Consider the following 15,678-nt stretch of genomic DNA (forward strand, 5'->3'; position numbering starts at 1 on the left):
GTACAGTATTAACTATTCTTGACTTAAAGTTCCATCTAGTGGGACAATTTCTTGGTAATATTTTAGAAACGATATCATCAAGTATTTTTATACGTTTAGGAGATCTTGAAAAAAACGAGGAAAATGATTTTAAATTAAAAAAAAAATTCTTACTTGGCTGTGTGCTGGTGCCGCTTTTTCTATAATTAAATTCAACTGGTGAGCATAGCAATGAATAAACTGAGCTTTAGGGTAATGTTCCTTGCACCATCATAAGACTGAGATATAAGTTTTTTAGGATTTTGATTAATTTCAAGTTTTTCGAGCTCATTTAAAATAATATTAGAAATACAATCAGCTGTGTGATCTGTTGGATTAATGAATCCTAAAAATCTTTCAAATATTTTACCTTTCAATTCATATCTAACGACAAAAATCAGCTAAAATAGATATATAGTGCACTCCCAAAATCTCATCTTTGATTAAATTAATACAAACAACATAAATTGAATCAAGTAGTTCGTTTTGTATGGTTTTTGAAAGACCCATAAAAACGCGATTGTTCGTTTTTTCTATATGAGATTTTAATATAGTGTCAAGCTCTGCCATTAAATTAATTAAACCTCTGAAAATTCCCGGATTTGTAGAATCATGCGTTTCATCATACCCCCTTAAAGCCAACTCAAAGATTCCACAAAATTTTATAGCGTCAATCAGTTTACTTAAAATGTATCTATGCTGTTTTACCTGATCGTTATGTTTTTCGACGTTCTCTCTATAAGCACTATTTAACTGATTTCTTATGTCTACTTTACCTAACACTGCGAACGATACATTGAGATTTAAGTGTTTTTACTTCCCGAGCGTCAGCAAAGGAAGTATTGTAATCGAGTCCATCGGCCGACTCTCTACTTTTACGTTTTCTGGATCTCTCATGACCCCTAGAAGACGAAGAAATAGGTCTGCCATTTCCGTCTGTCTGTCCGTCTGTCCGTCTGTCTGCCGTCCCGGATTTTTATTAGACAGATAATCTCCGAAAGTACTGGACCGATTGTTGTGAAATTTTGTACTTATATTAGGAATATCATGTAGATGGTAAAACGCTAACCAAAATTTGTCTAATCATCCCCACCACTAATGCGATGACGTCACTTCAAAATTGTACATAGTAAATGGGTTTTAAATTGTATAAAATAACATAGTCCTACACATGTAGTTTACAACTCCGAATTGAGTTTTCATCCGAAATGTCCAGATTTTTGGAAAAAAATTCAAAATTATAAAACAACATTTTGCAATCTAATTTTGAATCTGCAAAAGCGAATGCTTTAAAATGTTGCAGATGTTTTAAGGCTATAAATCTTTAGTCAAAAAATATTTGCTTATCCCCTCCAAAAACTTGATGACGTCAGCTCCAAAGTTTGCCGAATAAATCATATCTAAAATGTACAAAATATGATGAGTCTGTACTTGTGATCTATCACTCCATTCATATTTTTTGGATTTGCAGATACAGGGTGACTCAAAAAAATTAATGAATGCGTAAATTTATTTTACTGATTTACTCAGAAACTACAAAACCGAATGCTTTGAAATCTTGCAGATATTTTAAAGTTATAAAGAGCATAATAAATGTTTAGTCAAAATATACTTGCTTATCCCCTCCAAAAAATTGATGACGTCAGCTCGAAAGTTTGCCGAATAAATCCTATCTAAACTGTACAAAATATGATGAGTCTGTACTTGTGATTTATCACTCCATTCATATTTTTTGGATTTGCATATACAGGGTGAAAAAAAATATGAATGTGTACATTTATTTTATTGATTTACTCAGGAACTACAAAACCGAATTCTTTGAAATCTTGAAGATGTTTTAAAGTTATCATAAGCATGGTAATTTTTGATCAAAATGTATTTGCTCATCCCCCTAAAAAATTTATTACGTCACCACAAAATTTTGATGAATAGATCCGATCTAAAATGTACAAAATATCATGAATCTCTTCTCGTTATTTATCATTCCATTCATATTTTTTGGATTTGCATATACAGGGTGACCCAAAAAAATTAATGAATGCGTAAATGTATTTTATTGATTTAATCAGGAACTACAAAATCGAATGTTTTGAAATCTTGCAGATGTTTTAAGGTTATAAAGAGCATAATAAATTTTTTGTCAAAATATATTTGGTTATCTTCTCCAAAAACTGATGACGTCAGCTCAAAAGTTTGCCGAATAAATCCTATCTAGAATGTACAAAATATGATGAGTCTGTACTTGTAATTTATCATTCCATTCATATTATATGAATTTGCATATACCAGGTGACTCAAAAAAAATAATGAATGCGTAAATTTATTTTATTGATTTATTCAGGAACTATAAAACCGAATGATTTGAAATCTACTGCGAAAAAAAAACATAATAGGCATGCAGTCGTCGCGTTTCCGAAAGCGAGGGAAGTACTGTCTAAACTCTTTAGACCAATTTTTTCTTCGAGCGATGCTTTTTCACTTTTTTCCCCAAATGTTTAAATCTGTGATTCCGGTTTCAGTCCAAGCTTTATCAACTTCTCCGTTACTCATAAGGATACATACAAAACAGAAAAGGGCGTTTTTCACGTTGCAACCACATAACCACCACTCATTTTGATACATAGTCTTATTAAATTTTCGATGCACGATTTTGTCTTTAACTTTAGACGACACTGCAATGTCCAAATCGGGTCTTGGCGGTCCAACGTTTTTTGTTAATAGTTTTTCATCATGGCTTAATTTATTTTCAGATTGTAGCTGCAAAATTCTTTCAATTGAATTCATATTGATATTATCGACAACTGTACAACACAGCTTTTTAAGTTTCTTCAAATCACTGCAAACGCACAGAAAACTAAAACTGACAAAGTCAGCAAATTTCACTCGACCGTTTTGTTTCAAAATCGATGACTAAATCGATAAAAGTGTACGCAATCGTATATACATTTCAATACTTAAGTTGCAGTATATAATTAAGAAGAAGCGATTACTATGCCCTGCCGAGATGTTACAATATCGTGCATTTGTGCATATAATCGCGAAGATTGCCAAGTACGGGTCAATGAAAATATTCACAATTTGGCAACATGCAGGACGGGCAAAGGTGTATGATACCCTGCCGAGATGTCAGATTGTGATCTGAACATAGGCAACTTGTAGGTTTCGTAATTAAATGCATTTTGATATTTTTAATAGCGCGAAGTTGTCACATTTAAAAATGTGCTTTCATTTTGGTGGGGCATTGCCCGTTTGCCCTTCCTGCACCAGCAGCCACTGGTTTAAACATAATTCGAAGGAGTTTCTAAGGAGTTACGTGACCACTGTTGACGAAACGTGGCTACCCCACTACACTCCAGACACTAAAGAACAGTCAAAACAATGGACCCTATCCGGCGAACGTGCTCCAGAGAAGGGGAAAACGGTTCCTTCGGCCGGAAAAGCTATGGCAAGAAAATGTATTCAGTAAGGTTTCGAAACTGTCAGAAATTGGCCGAAATTTGAAGAAGGGGGGACCACTGCAAAAATTTCGCTTTTATCTAAAAATTGTGAAGAAATTCAGAGACGTAGATCTCCACAGGCTGATTCCACAAATATAGCGTGTTGATGGTCACGGAGTAACATTTTCGAAAGAATCGGTACGAAAAACGAATTTTTGAAAATTTCAAAAATTTCGATTCTGGAAAAACGGTTGCAGTTATCAAAGAAACGAGCCGGAAGTGAGTTTTAGGGCTCGAAATCTACCAGAAAATGTATTTAGTTAAGTTTCAAAGTGTCAATTTTTTCAACATAATCAATTTTGGGAACTTTTCAATTTTGGTTTTTTCAAATCTTCGATTTTTAAAATTTTTGTTTCTTCGATTATTCAATTTTTCAATTTTTGGCTTTTCATTGAACATAATTTTGTAAGAACATGATGGTTATTTCTTTTAGAAAAATAAGGATTTTGCAATTAAGCTCCGCCTTCTGGCTCACGACAATTAAAAAAAAACGTCAGAATGGAGATAGGGTGGGTGGGCGGGGCATATATTTTGTTCGTCCTCAGTGACCCAAGTTTCAGAAAAGCACATTAAATTAAATCGCTGTATACATCAGAAACTGTCAATTAAATCAATTTTATTTGTTATACATTGCGTATTTACGTAGAATAGATTTACTACTACGTACAATCGACATTGTGATTTCATACCTACTTGAATTGAGTGGTTTAAGTATTATTTGGCCTGAATACTCCTCGTTCTAAAAGAAATAGGAATCTCTTTATTAGCAAACCTCTTGGTCAATTGGAAGGTTCGTATACAGACTTCAGCAGGTCGTTATCCGTATCGGTGCTGATTCTAAAAGATGCATCATTGTCCTTTGTCGTCAATTTGAGTATACCAAAGGTGTGGCCACTCCAGTTTGTATGCATATGTTCTTTAATTTCATCAGTTGTGTTGGGAGCACATCTCCAAACATATAACCAAATTTTCGGCGTGGGTGCCTTTAAGCCAGTTGTTAATTTATCAGATGTCCCTATAAAAGTGGAAACAAATTCACAAAAAAACAACACCAGTTTATAGGAAGTGAGTTAAATATTCAATCGTCAATTAATTTAACACAGGATTAAAATGCAGAATATGAAGATTTAAATTCAACTTTTGCCACTGCAGTTGTCCTGAACCTATGTCGTACAGTCAAATGACTTCCCTACTGCTTAAATAGTTTTGATTTTGAGACGGTACAGATTCGGTGGTAAACGAAAAATAAATGACAAAGTTTTTTCCTTTCACCGATTTTTGCTGGAAAACGAAAAATTTGGTAGATATCACTTCCATTTTAGCATAAACTGTGTCTGAAAGACCAATTAAAAAAACCTAATTTAAAAAACATACATAATTTGTTCCAATACAAAATAATAATAATAATATTCTACAATAAAAGTTGCACTTCCTAATGCACAATTGGCACAAAATTGAAAAAAAACTAATTTTCAGTTTTTCATCTAGAAACAGTTTCGTTTTTGGGGCATTTAAATATAGTAGTCCTCGGAAACTGCAGTTCTTCGACACTGTGAACTAGATGTTCTTCAAAACTTTGTGGTTCAGCTCCCAACAGCCAAAGCAGTCTTTTACTCCCATTAACTTGTCATAAACTTTCATGAAGTTGTTCCTCAACATTTGCCGTCTTTTGGCCTTACTTGGGGACTAAAAGGGTTTTAAAAGGATTTTCAAAGACAACAACTCTGGTCTCAGCTGATTCACCTTTGGTCAGACCTACGCCGCAAGAACGTGAAAATATGGGACATTATAATTTCCGTGTGGGACAAGTGCAACCATTATGGTGACATACAAATGCACTTCTTGAGCATTCACAGGTTGCCGTTTCTACTCGAATAAAGAAATATCTGCCTACGTGGCGTATTTTGTTTGTAAAATCAACTTTCCATAAGAAACCCATAGTAGAATTTTTGAATTGTGAACTGGCGCGCAGTGGTTGATTCTAACCTTACTTGAGTGGCCTGTTTAGGATACCAACATGGAGGTAGAATGAGAGAGGGAAGATATTTTGACAACGTGACTGATACCGCGTTTTCGAATAGTATCATAAATGGTTTTTCCAGCTCTTTCGAGAAACCGATTGTTTCGGTGGCATGCTGGAAAGCGTTTGTCGGGTCCTGGGCATAAAATACAATATTAATTAATTTATTAAGATAGAATATAAAATAAGTAGCAGTAAAATTTACTTGAATTTTTATGTTGTTAGAAATATATCTTTGTTTTTATGCAATAATTACACAAACAATAAGACGTTTTTACCCCCTATGAATCTATTTTAAACTAATCGGTACCACCTCCGATCTTCTGATGACAACCGATCACTCTCCATATGGTTCGGAAAGGGTCATGCACGTCCTCATGTGAGGAGCTGTCTTGTTGACGTTTCTTTAACATTGATTAAATGACGTATGCTCCCTCCTGTCATCCTACCATCATGGATACCAACTAATTACAAAGTCCTGTTCTCATCAAAGTCATTTAATAGATAGTCTCTATTAACTAACCTTGGTTTTTATCACGTTTGTAAGGCACGTTAGGCTGTCAGAGTTGACAGTTGTGAACTGCCATGCTAATAATTCAGAATTACCAACACAAAAATTTGCTTTAATGGTTAATAATCACTCCTATATCCTATATTTTTATTCTTTCTCTTCACCACAGACTTATGATAACACAACGAATGTTACTGTGTTATGTATCGGTATAGTTTTAATATGAGTCTTGATAAAAATCGAAATTGATACTTTCTTTACCAAGTATGCGGAAGATTTAATTTTAATAATAATCTATTGAATCAAAGTTTTCACAGTGTTGCACACACAATTATTTTTAATAAATAAAAACGACGGGGTACATTTTCAGATGCTTTATTAAATTCAAAAATATGTTACAGTAGTTTTTTCATTATTCATGGAATCCCCTTTTAGTCGTCTTCATTAGATTCTGAACTCGAAGACGAAGAAGATGAACTTCCTGAAGAATCATCACTGTCATTGCATCCTGCTTGATCTGGCCAGTCACAGACATTTAATTTTGGATTGAAGTGTAAATTTGCGGGGCAATCAAATAAGTGCGGAGTGCCATTAGAACATTCCCAGAATTTGGTGCAATCTTCATGTGGTATGTAAACAGGATATTTGCCATCTTTTTGTGGACAAGAGGGACCTAAGAACAATTTTGCAAGTAATGGAATACGTAAATAAAGTTAATATATGAGAACTTTTTAATTACCTGCTTGAACGTTGAGCGTAGTTGCAACCAAAACTACCAACAATATCGGAAAAATCATTGTTTAACTTGTTTGGTATACTTTATGCTCCAAAATACCAACTGAAACTGATCTACATGCATGTATATTCCATGCATTTATACCTACTATCTACTTCGTCTTAGGACTGTGACATTATTAATCCTCTTTGATGAGTGAGTAAATGAGAGTGTCATTTAATTATTGCACAACAAGAAAAATAAAATATTTCAGTATAGAATTGATTAATTAACAAACCAATCAATCAGTAATTGCTTATTGTACGAACACCATTTAAGAAAAAATCATAGGTTATAAATTAGTAACAAGGTCCTCGTCCAGATTTTCTTTTTTCTATTATTATTTGTCGAAATTCAATTCAATGCTAATTGCATTTCCCAAAAAACAAGGCGCTTTAACTGTACTCACAATGTAACTGAAAAAATAATGGTGGATTGGGTTCATTAGTCATATTTATTTTTGAAATAATAATATTTTGCCTGAGGCTAGACCTTTAAGTAATTGTACAACAAAATTTTACCTAAATATTCCATTAAATTCCACTAATCTCTGCTGTTACCCGCAAATTTAAAGAAATTATAACTGGGATCAAACAAAGCTTACCACTTTCTAATTTAAAACTATGACGTTTAGTGAGACAAACGCCATTACTTTTACAGATTTTCAATTGCTTGAATACATTTCGCTTAGATTATATTGTTTATTGTTTGATAATGTTCTTCCTCAAATCATTTTCAAAAATATATTGTTACGAAAGAAACTCATACGCCGCCCCGGTACGACGCCTATGGGTTCTAGTATGTACGGCGATGATGACTCATTGTCGGTGACGGCGGCCGGAGAAAAGCCTGGAAACGGAAGTCGCGATGGACAATTCAGAAAGAACTCGACTGTGGAACTTCTAGAAGGGAGGTATGGCTTTAAATAGATTCAAGTTGCACCACGGAGTCATTCTGCACATAATCGCTGTAATAGGCAGTCGTGTAAATATTAGTTTACGCATGTAAAACTCAACGATGTTGTGAAGGATTTAAATAATATTTATTAACATACCAAGAATGTAATCAATGTCACAACAGCCGCTAATGCTGGTTTGAAATCCAACCGAACGTTACCGATATTTTAGATAAGTAACTGTTATGATGATAAGTCATATTTCATTATTATTAACAATATACGTGGGACGTAACATTGCTATTTTCTAAAGTTTGCGAGAAAAGGCGGTGAATCGTTCTTGATTTGATCAATAAAAGTTTTGTCCTATGAGTTAATCAGTTAATTATAAGTTACTAGGGAGTTCTCCACCCGTCAGTGCTCTTATAATTAATAGATATAAAATGTGATTATGTAATTTGCATTTTTTTACGAAAATATGGATGCCGGAGATAAAAAGTCAAGGCAGATTCATAAAACACAAGTATAGGAGTGTATTATTAAAAAAAATGGTGTTTACCAAAAAAAAAAAAATTAAGGGTTGTCACTAAATTGTTTATGGAATGATTAGCCAAATTTTGGTTGATGTTTTACCATCTGTACGATATTCCTAAACAACGTATAAACAACAATTAGCCTGATAATTTCAAATATTAACTGCCTAATAAAAATGTATTTAAGCTCACAACAGACGACAGACAGACCGAAATGTGATACCTACTTTTCCTTCTCTAGGGGTTATAAAACGCCGAGAAGACATTAAAGTCGGTCTAGGACAATTCGGCGCGGCCGACTTGGCGCGGCCAACTTGGCGCGGCCGACTTGGCGCGAGACATTTTGGCGCAGGGACACTTTGGCGCAAGCCATCTTGGCGCGAGCCACCTTGGCGCGAATGAACTTGCACCAAGAAAAATAGATATAAATATACAAAAATTGCACCCGTTGTTAGCATAACCTAATTTTTATAGTCTCCAACGCGGGGAGGGATAATGTCGACTTTTTAATGGACACACGGGCGCTTCGCGCCCTGCACCCCATTATAAACATACTCCTAAACGTGGAACTTCTTGCTCCGTGGATCATTTAGTTATTAGAATTTGTGTGAATGAAAATGTGTATTTGGTTGCCTACACTTAGCATAAATAACAGGGTGCCAACCAAAGTACGAGCAATAAATATTTTTTATATTATATACCGACGTACTCGCGCCAAGATGGCTCGCGCCAAGATGGCTTGCGCCAAAGTGTCCCTGCGCCAAGTTGGCTTTGCGCCAAAATGGCTCGCGCTAAGTCGGCCGCGCCAAGTTGGCCGCGCCAAGTCGGCCGCGCCAAATAGTCCCATTCCGCATTAAAGTAGCTATTTACTTGAAGGACCTTATTACAATACTTTCTTAGCTTACGCTCGGGAAATAAAAGGGGAAAACATTTTGGCCATTAGATGAATGCACTTCACTTATGTGTACCGGAAAAATAGTCTCAGTAATTGTATTTAAGTCTGAATTAGAAACTGATTCTAACAACAAAATTTTCGTACTGCAATGTCCCTGAATCTGCGATACTAGCCTTAAATATATTACACGAAAATTCCAGATTTTCATTGACAATGTGAGTACCTACTGAAAATCATCAATAACGATCACCCAGATCAAAGCGTTTGTAAAAAAAAATCATATGTTTATTTAAGATATAAAGGAGACTTTAAGAGTTAACCTAAAAGAATACATTTGTATTTAAGGATTCAGTAGTAATAAATTATTATTAGTCATTTACGCATTGGTACATATTTTATAAATGCGCTGTTTTTAATTATATTTATATCTTTTATGAAATGATAGATTGCACGACTATGTATTCAATAAGAAATAAATCATGTACTTATTAACTGCTTCATTTATCAATAGGATTTAAAATTGTCACAAAAATGATGCAAGTACGTCAAGTGTAGATGCAAAATTTCATTATAATACTTCGCCATGCATTAAATAAAGAAATTGGTCGAAGGTTATTTCGCCCCAGAAGTAAAGTAAACATATCCAACTTTTTCGAAAAATTGCAAAATTTGATTTTGAAAAATTTATTTTTTATGAGATTACTAAGTCAAAATAAGGATTTTTATACATGTATATGTGTTAAAGTAAATGTAAAAAAAAGCGTGTTATGCGTACGTTTTACCTTTGCAAAATTTTGTGAGGACGTCATCAACATTTTTGCAAGGAGACATATGTTAATTTGGATAGGTACAGTGTAATTCTAATTACAGTAAATATAAACATGCGTGCTACGCGTATGTTTTGAATGACTTTTTACTTTACAACATTTTTGCAAAAATACCTATATCAACTTGTAATAATGACAGTATTATATTCACACATTTTCCGGAAAATGGAGTTCCTAATTTCATCCATAAAATAAAATGACACATCCAAAAATTTTTTTAGTCATCTGTATAAGTAAATCTAAAAAACATGAATGCATTGATAAATCACAAGTAAAAACTCATCATATTTTGCACATTTAGGATTTATTAGGCAAAATTTTGAAATAACGTCATTGAGTTTTGACTACATGGAAGTATTTTTTTAAAGTCCTAGGCTGCAAGGTTGTTTTGGTGGTAGTTGTTAAGGGTTGCTAGAAAAAAGCCGAAATTTTGCATCAACACTTCTCTCATCCATAAACAAGCAAATGTTGAATTTCAACCTCCAGTTTGCAAGTCTGTGTTGGTGGTAGTTTTTAAGTGTTCTTTCAAATAGACTAAAATTTAGTATCAGCAGTTCTGGTGTAGAGAAAAAAACTTGAAATTGGGATGCGGTTCGAACATTTTCAAGTGCCTGCAAGATAAACTGTGATTTGCAAATAAAACAGGAATTCATGCGATAACAATACTTAACCTAAAATGGCCTGGTTATTATTAGTTGATCACACAATAATAATAAGACTATTGCTGTTACTAGAATCCAATTAAATGGAAAAAAAAGTAAGGGAGCTGAAAATTTTGTTCCTTTGTTTTCATCGTTATTATTAAAAAATTTTCTTTCTAACATGCTGTTTGAACTACATTTCCTATTCAGAGATCTTTAAATATGACGCTGAAATGGTTTATGACGCAAAAATCGTGTGTCTGACTTAGAAATTAATATTTTCTGTCAGATAGACATATGATCCTAGATTACCTATGATGTCAAACGTCAGGATCAAAGTTTAAAAGTTCCACTAAGCCACGAGATATAGATAGGTGTGTAGAGTACGATTTTTTTATTCAATTTACAAGATGTAGTATCCGTACTGAGTTTGGCTTATCATGTTTTTCTTTTCAAGTTTGTGGCAATTTAATATGATTGATTGATCCTCGGAAGTGACAATTTTTGATATCCGCTTTTGTGTTATTTATTGCTTGACATCGAAATTAAATGATCACCCAATAAATAAATTATTTGATCTAATCTTTCAATATTTATTTATTTATTTATTTATTTATTTATTTATTAATAATGGGTACCTAATAAAATAACATAAGTTAATGGCACAAGTCAGTTAAAACGGAATAGGCACAACCAGTTATCAATTAAATATTTTTACGCTAGTTCACAAAAGTCGCATCAGATGAACTCACCAAAATATTAGAAACATTTTTTAACCAAAAAAGACTTATTAATCTCACACTTAAAACGAAATAAGGGATGAACACGAAAGGTAATAAGATAACACATTAAAAAAGCTGATTGCGTAGTGATTGATGCACGATCGGTTTTTTGTTTGGTTTATAGAGCAATATTCGTTTTATTTCTCGTATTATGTCGATGAATCTCACAATGTTTCGTATAATCATCACTATCCCGTTTTATATTATATCAAACAAACATGTATTGTGAAGACACCGTCTTAACACTATAAGATTCCTAAAAGAAGAACTGCAGTCAGCTTTGAATTCTAAATCAAGCATCGCTCTCACCGTCTTGCATTGTGTTGAAAAAAATTGGTCTAAAGAGTTTAGACAGTACTTCCCTCGCTGTCGGAAACTTGACGACTGCATGGCTATTGTGTTTTTTTTCTCATTATTTTTGTAGTGGGAATTTAAAAAAAAATTGCGATGACGTCATCAACATTTTTGCAAGGATACGTATATCAGTTGAGATAGATGTAGTGTAATACTAAGAATAAAATTATTGTATTCCCATATTTTCGGGAAAATGAATTGGGTCGTTTTGAATATTGATTTGTTATAATCAATAAAATAACGAAACAATTTACTCACGTATACGGCGCCGGTGAGAGGCAACTGAAAATCGTTTATGTATAAACATTCTTAATTTAAGATGACAAGCGTAACAGCATACGTGAGAATCAAACAGAGAAACTGTAAACAAAACGACCATCGGTTTTATTGCTTCGACTTCCGCTTATTATATAAAACATTGGGTTTTATTTTAATTTTTGACGGTGGAATTCACAATTGGTTGATTACAAACATGTCTATTCCACATTCGCGGAACCTAGACAGCGCACAAAACAAATGCACGTCTGTATGTTAAAGTCGATGTAAATAAGCGTGCTACCCTTATGTTTCAACCGAGTTTTTACTTTAAAAAATTTTGTGTCTACCGAATTGGGTTGATCCAATGTAATACTAATAATAAGTGTTGCCTTTAATTTAATCAATAAAATAAATTGACTTCATTAATTTTTTTGAGCCACCTCTTAAGAAAATCTAAAAAATATGAATGGAATGATAAATCACAAGTACAGACTCATCATATTTTGTACATTTTAGATAGGATTTATTCAGCAAAATTTTGGGGTGACGTCATCAATTTTTTAGGGGGGATGAGCAAATACATTTTTATAAAAAATTTACCATGCTTATAATAACTTTAAAACATCTCCAAGATTTCAAAGCATTCGGTTCTGTAAATCCTGATTAAACCAATAAAATAAATTCATGCATTCATTAATTTTTTTCAGTCACCCTGTATATGCAAATCGAAAAAATATGAATGGAATGATAAATCACAAGTACAGACTCATCATATTTTTCACATTTTAGATAGGATTTATTTACCAAATTTTAGGGTGACGTCATCAATTTTTTTAGGGGGGGACGAGCAAATAAATTTTGATAAAAAATTTACCATGCTTATGATAACTTTAAAATATCTCCAAGATTTCACAGCATTCGGTTCTGTAATTCCTGATTAAATCAATAAAATAAATTGACGCATTCATTAATTTTTTTGAGTCACTATATATGCAAATCCAAAAAATATGATTGGAATGATAAATCACAAGTACAGACTCATCATATTTTGTACATTTTAGATTGGATTTATTCAGTAAAATTTTGGAGTGACGTCATCAAGTTTTTGGAGGGGATAACCAAATATATTTTGACTAAAGATTTATGATGCTCTTTATAGTCTTAAAACATCTGCAACATTTCAAAACATTCGGGTTAGCAGATTCAAAATGAAATTGCAAAATGTTGTTTTATAATTTTGATTTTTTTTTTCCAAAAATCTGGACGTTTCGGGTAAAAACTGAATTCGGAGTCGTAAACTACATGTGTAGAACTATGTTATTTTATACAATTTAAGACCCATTTACTATGTACAATTTTGAAGTGACGTCATCGCATTAGTGGTGGGGATGATTAGACAAATTTTGGTTAGCGTTTTACCATCTACATGATATTCCTAATATAAGTACAAAATTTCACAACAATCGGTCCAGTACTTTCGGAGATTATCTGTCTAATAAAAATCCGGGACGGCAGACAGACGGACAGACGGACAGACGGACAGACGGACAGACGGACAGACGGACAGATGGACAGACGGACAGACGGACAGACAGACGGAAATGGGAGACCTATTTCTTCGTCTTCTAGGGGTCATGAAAGATCGAGAAAACGTAAAAGTAGAGAGTCGGCCGACGGACTCGATTACAATACTTCCTTTGCTTACGCTCGGGAAGTAAAAATTGGTTGAATTTCGACAGGACTTCCCTCGCCTCTGCAGTACAGTCCAACAAATGCCACTTCTTTGAAAAATTAAAAAGAAATGATTTTGGGAATTCTTCTTTGTGATAAGTGATAACCTCATACATTAAAATAAATGTAGATAAGCAATATCTGTAACCGCTTAAGAAGATAAATGACACCTTATAAATTCGTTTTGACACGCTATATTTTTTTTATTTTTCTACCACATACCACTTATTTTTTAATGACACGCAATACACTATATACATTGACCGGCAAAAAAACCGGCCAGCGTGAAATATTTCGACAAACCACTTTAAAAATGATATTATAATTAGGTAGTGGTTGTATTTATTTGCCTTTTTTTTGCTAACTTGTACATCCTATGTCAACAACGAATGGTTCTTTAAACAAAATAACAATCACTAGTTAAATTAACAATTTTTAAAGCGATTTTGGGAAATATTTCAGGGTGGCCGGTTTTTTGCCAGTCAGTATATTTTTTTAGAAATTCTTGTAGAGCTTGTTTTTCGGAATTTAGTCACCCATACCCTGCTACTGTCAGTGGAATTGAATATATATTGAAAGATTACTGTTAGCTTCGTTTAATTCATCTACGGATTAAACCCCTTTAGTCTTACTTTGTTGCTTACAATTTTTATAAATCTTAAGCAGTATGATATAACTGGCTGTTATTTTTCGAAACACAGTTGTCATTGGAACCACTCTGACGCCAGTTATTTGAAACCTGGTTTAATCAAGTTGGTCCGTGCACCACAGATTTTTATTAGACAGATAATCTTTTAAACTATTGGACGGATTGTTATAAAATTTTGTATGCATATTAGGGATATCATGTATATAGTAAAACGCTAACCGAAATTTGTCTGATCATCTCCGCCAATAATGATATGACGTCATCTCCAACTTTTACAATGGCAGTGACTATGTATTTAAACACATATTTAGTCACTACCATGTTTTGTTAAAATTCACTTTCACAACGATTTTACTCGGTTTCTAAGCTGCTTCACAAGCAACTCAGTTGTTTGCCACCCGGCTGTTCATTTTTAGAGTAAATACTCACAAAACACGTAGATGCTCAATTTGTTTCTGAGGAGGTACTATGTTTGCGAGTAAGTACATAGTTAAAGTAGATGCTCAGGTATCTAATAGCAAATATTCAAATATGTACTTTGTACTTCGAGTATGAGCCTCCAGTCAGGTTTATTCATATCACCTATTTTGAGTTGATACTCAAATAGACACTTCGTATTTCGAGTATGAGCATTTACTCAGTTTTATTTCATACCACCCAATATTTCATTGCCTTATACACTAAAATGCCGGCTCTTCATGTAAAGGTAAAGACGGCGTCAATTGATTTATTAATGATCCTAGTTATATTAGACGACGGCACTTCACGAACTGCCTGGAATTTTCGTGAAGTGACGGATTTCACTGGTCGACTACGACATATATAAATATTAGAAATATCATGTAGGTGGCAAAAGGTTGCACGTTTTGAATAAACCACATGTAGTACTATGTTATTTTATACAATTTAAAACCCACTTACTATGTACAATTTTGAAGTGACGTCATCACATTATTGGTAGGGATGATTAGACAAATTTTGGTTGAGTTTTTACCATCTACATGATATTCCTAATATAAATACAAATTTTGACAACAATCGGCCCAGTACTTACGTATATTAGATGTCTAATAAAAATCGGGACGATAGACAGATGGACAGATAGACAGACAGATAGACAGACAGACAAATGGAAACGGGAGACCCATTTCTTCGTTTTCTAGGGGTCATGAAAGGTTGAGAAAACGTAAAAATAGAAAGTCGCCCGACGGACTTATTACAATACTTCCTTCGCTTACGCTCGGGAAGTAAAATTCAAAATTATAAAACAACATTTTGCAATTTAATTTTGA

The 15,678-nt window shown here is 33.5% G+C and overlaps 1 long non-coding RNA gene across 1 annotated transcript; it reads right to left on the minus strand.

The window, feature by feature from the left end:
- Positions 1-6,405: 6,405 nt before the first annotated feature.
- LOC135137757 (uncharacterized) lies at positions 6,406-6,915 on the minus strand. The gene is made up of 2 exons (XR_010281930.1): positions 6,786-6,915; positions 6,406-6,719 (listed from the first exon to the last, which is right to left on the minus strand). It is a non-coding gene; the product is annotated as an uncharacterized LOC135137757 (long non-coding RNA).
- Positions 6,916-15,678: the final 8,763 nt, after the last annotated feature.

The sequence above is a fragment of the Zophobas morio genome, unplaced genomic scaffold (assembly GCF_036711695.1).
Source record: "Zophobas morio isolate AGI-343-1 ecotype UQ-CSIRO unplaced genomic scaffold, CSIRO_AGI_Zmor_V1 ptg000029l, whole genome shotgun sequence".
Lineage (NCBI taxonomy): Eukaryota > Metazoa > Arthropoda > Insecta > Coleoptera > Tenebrionidae > Zophobas > Zophobas morio.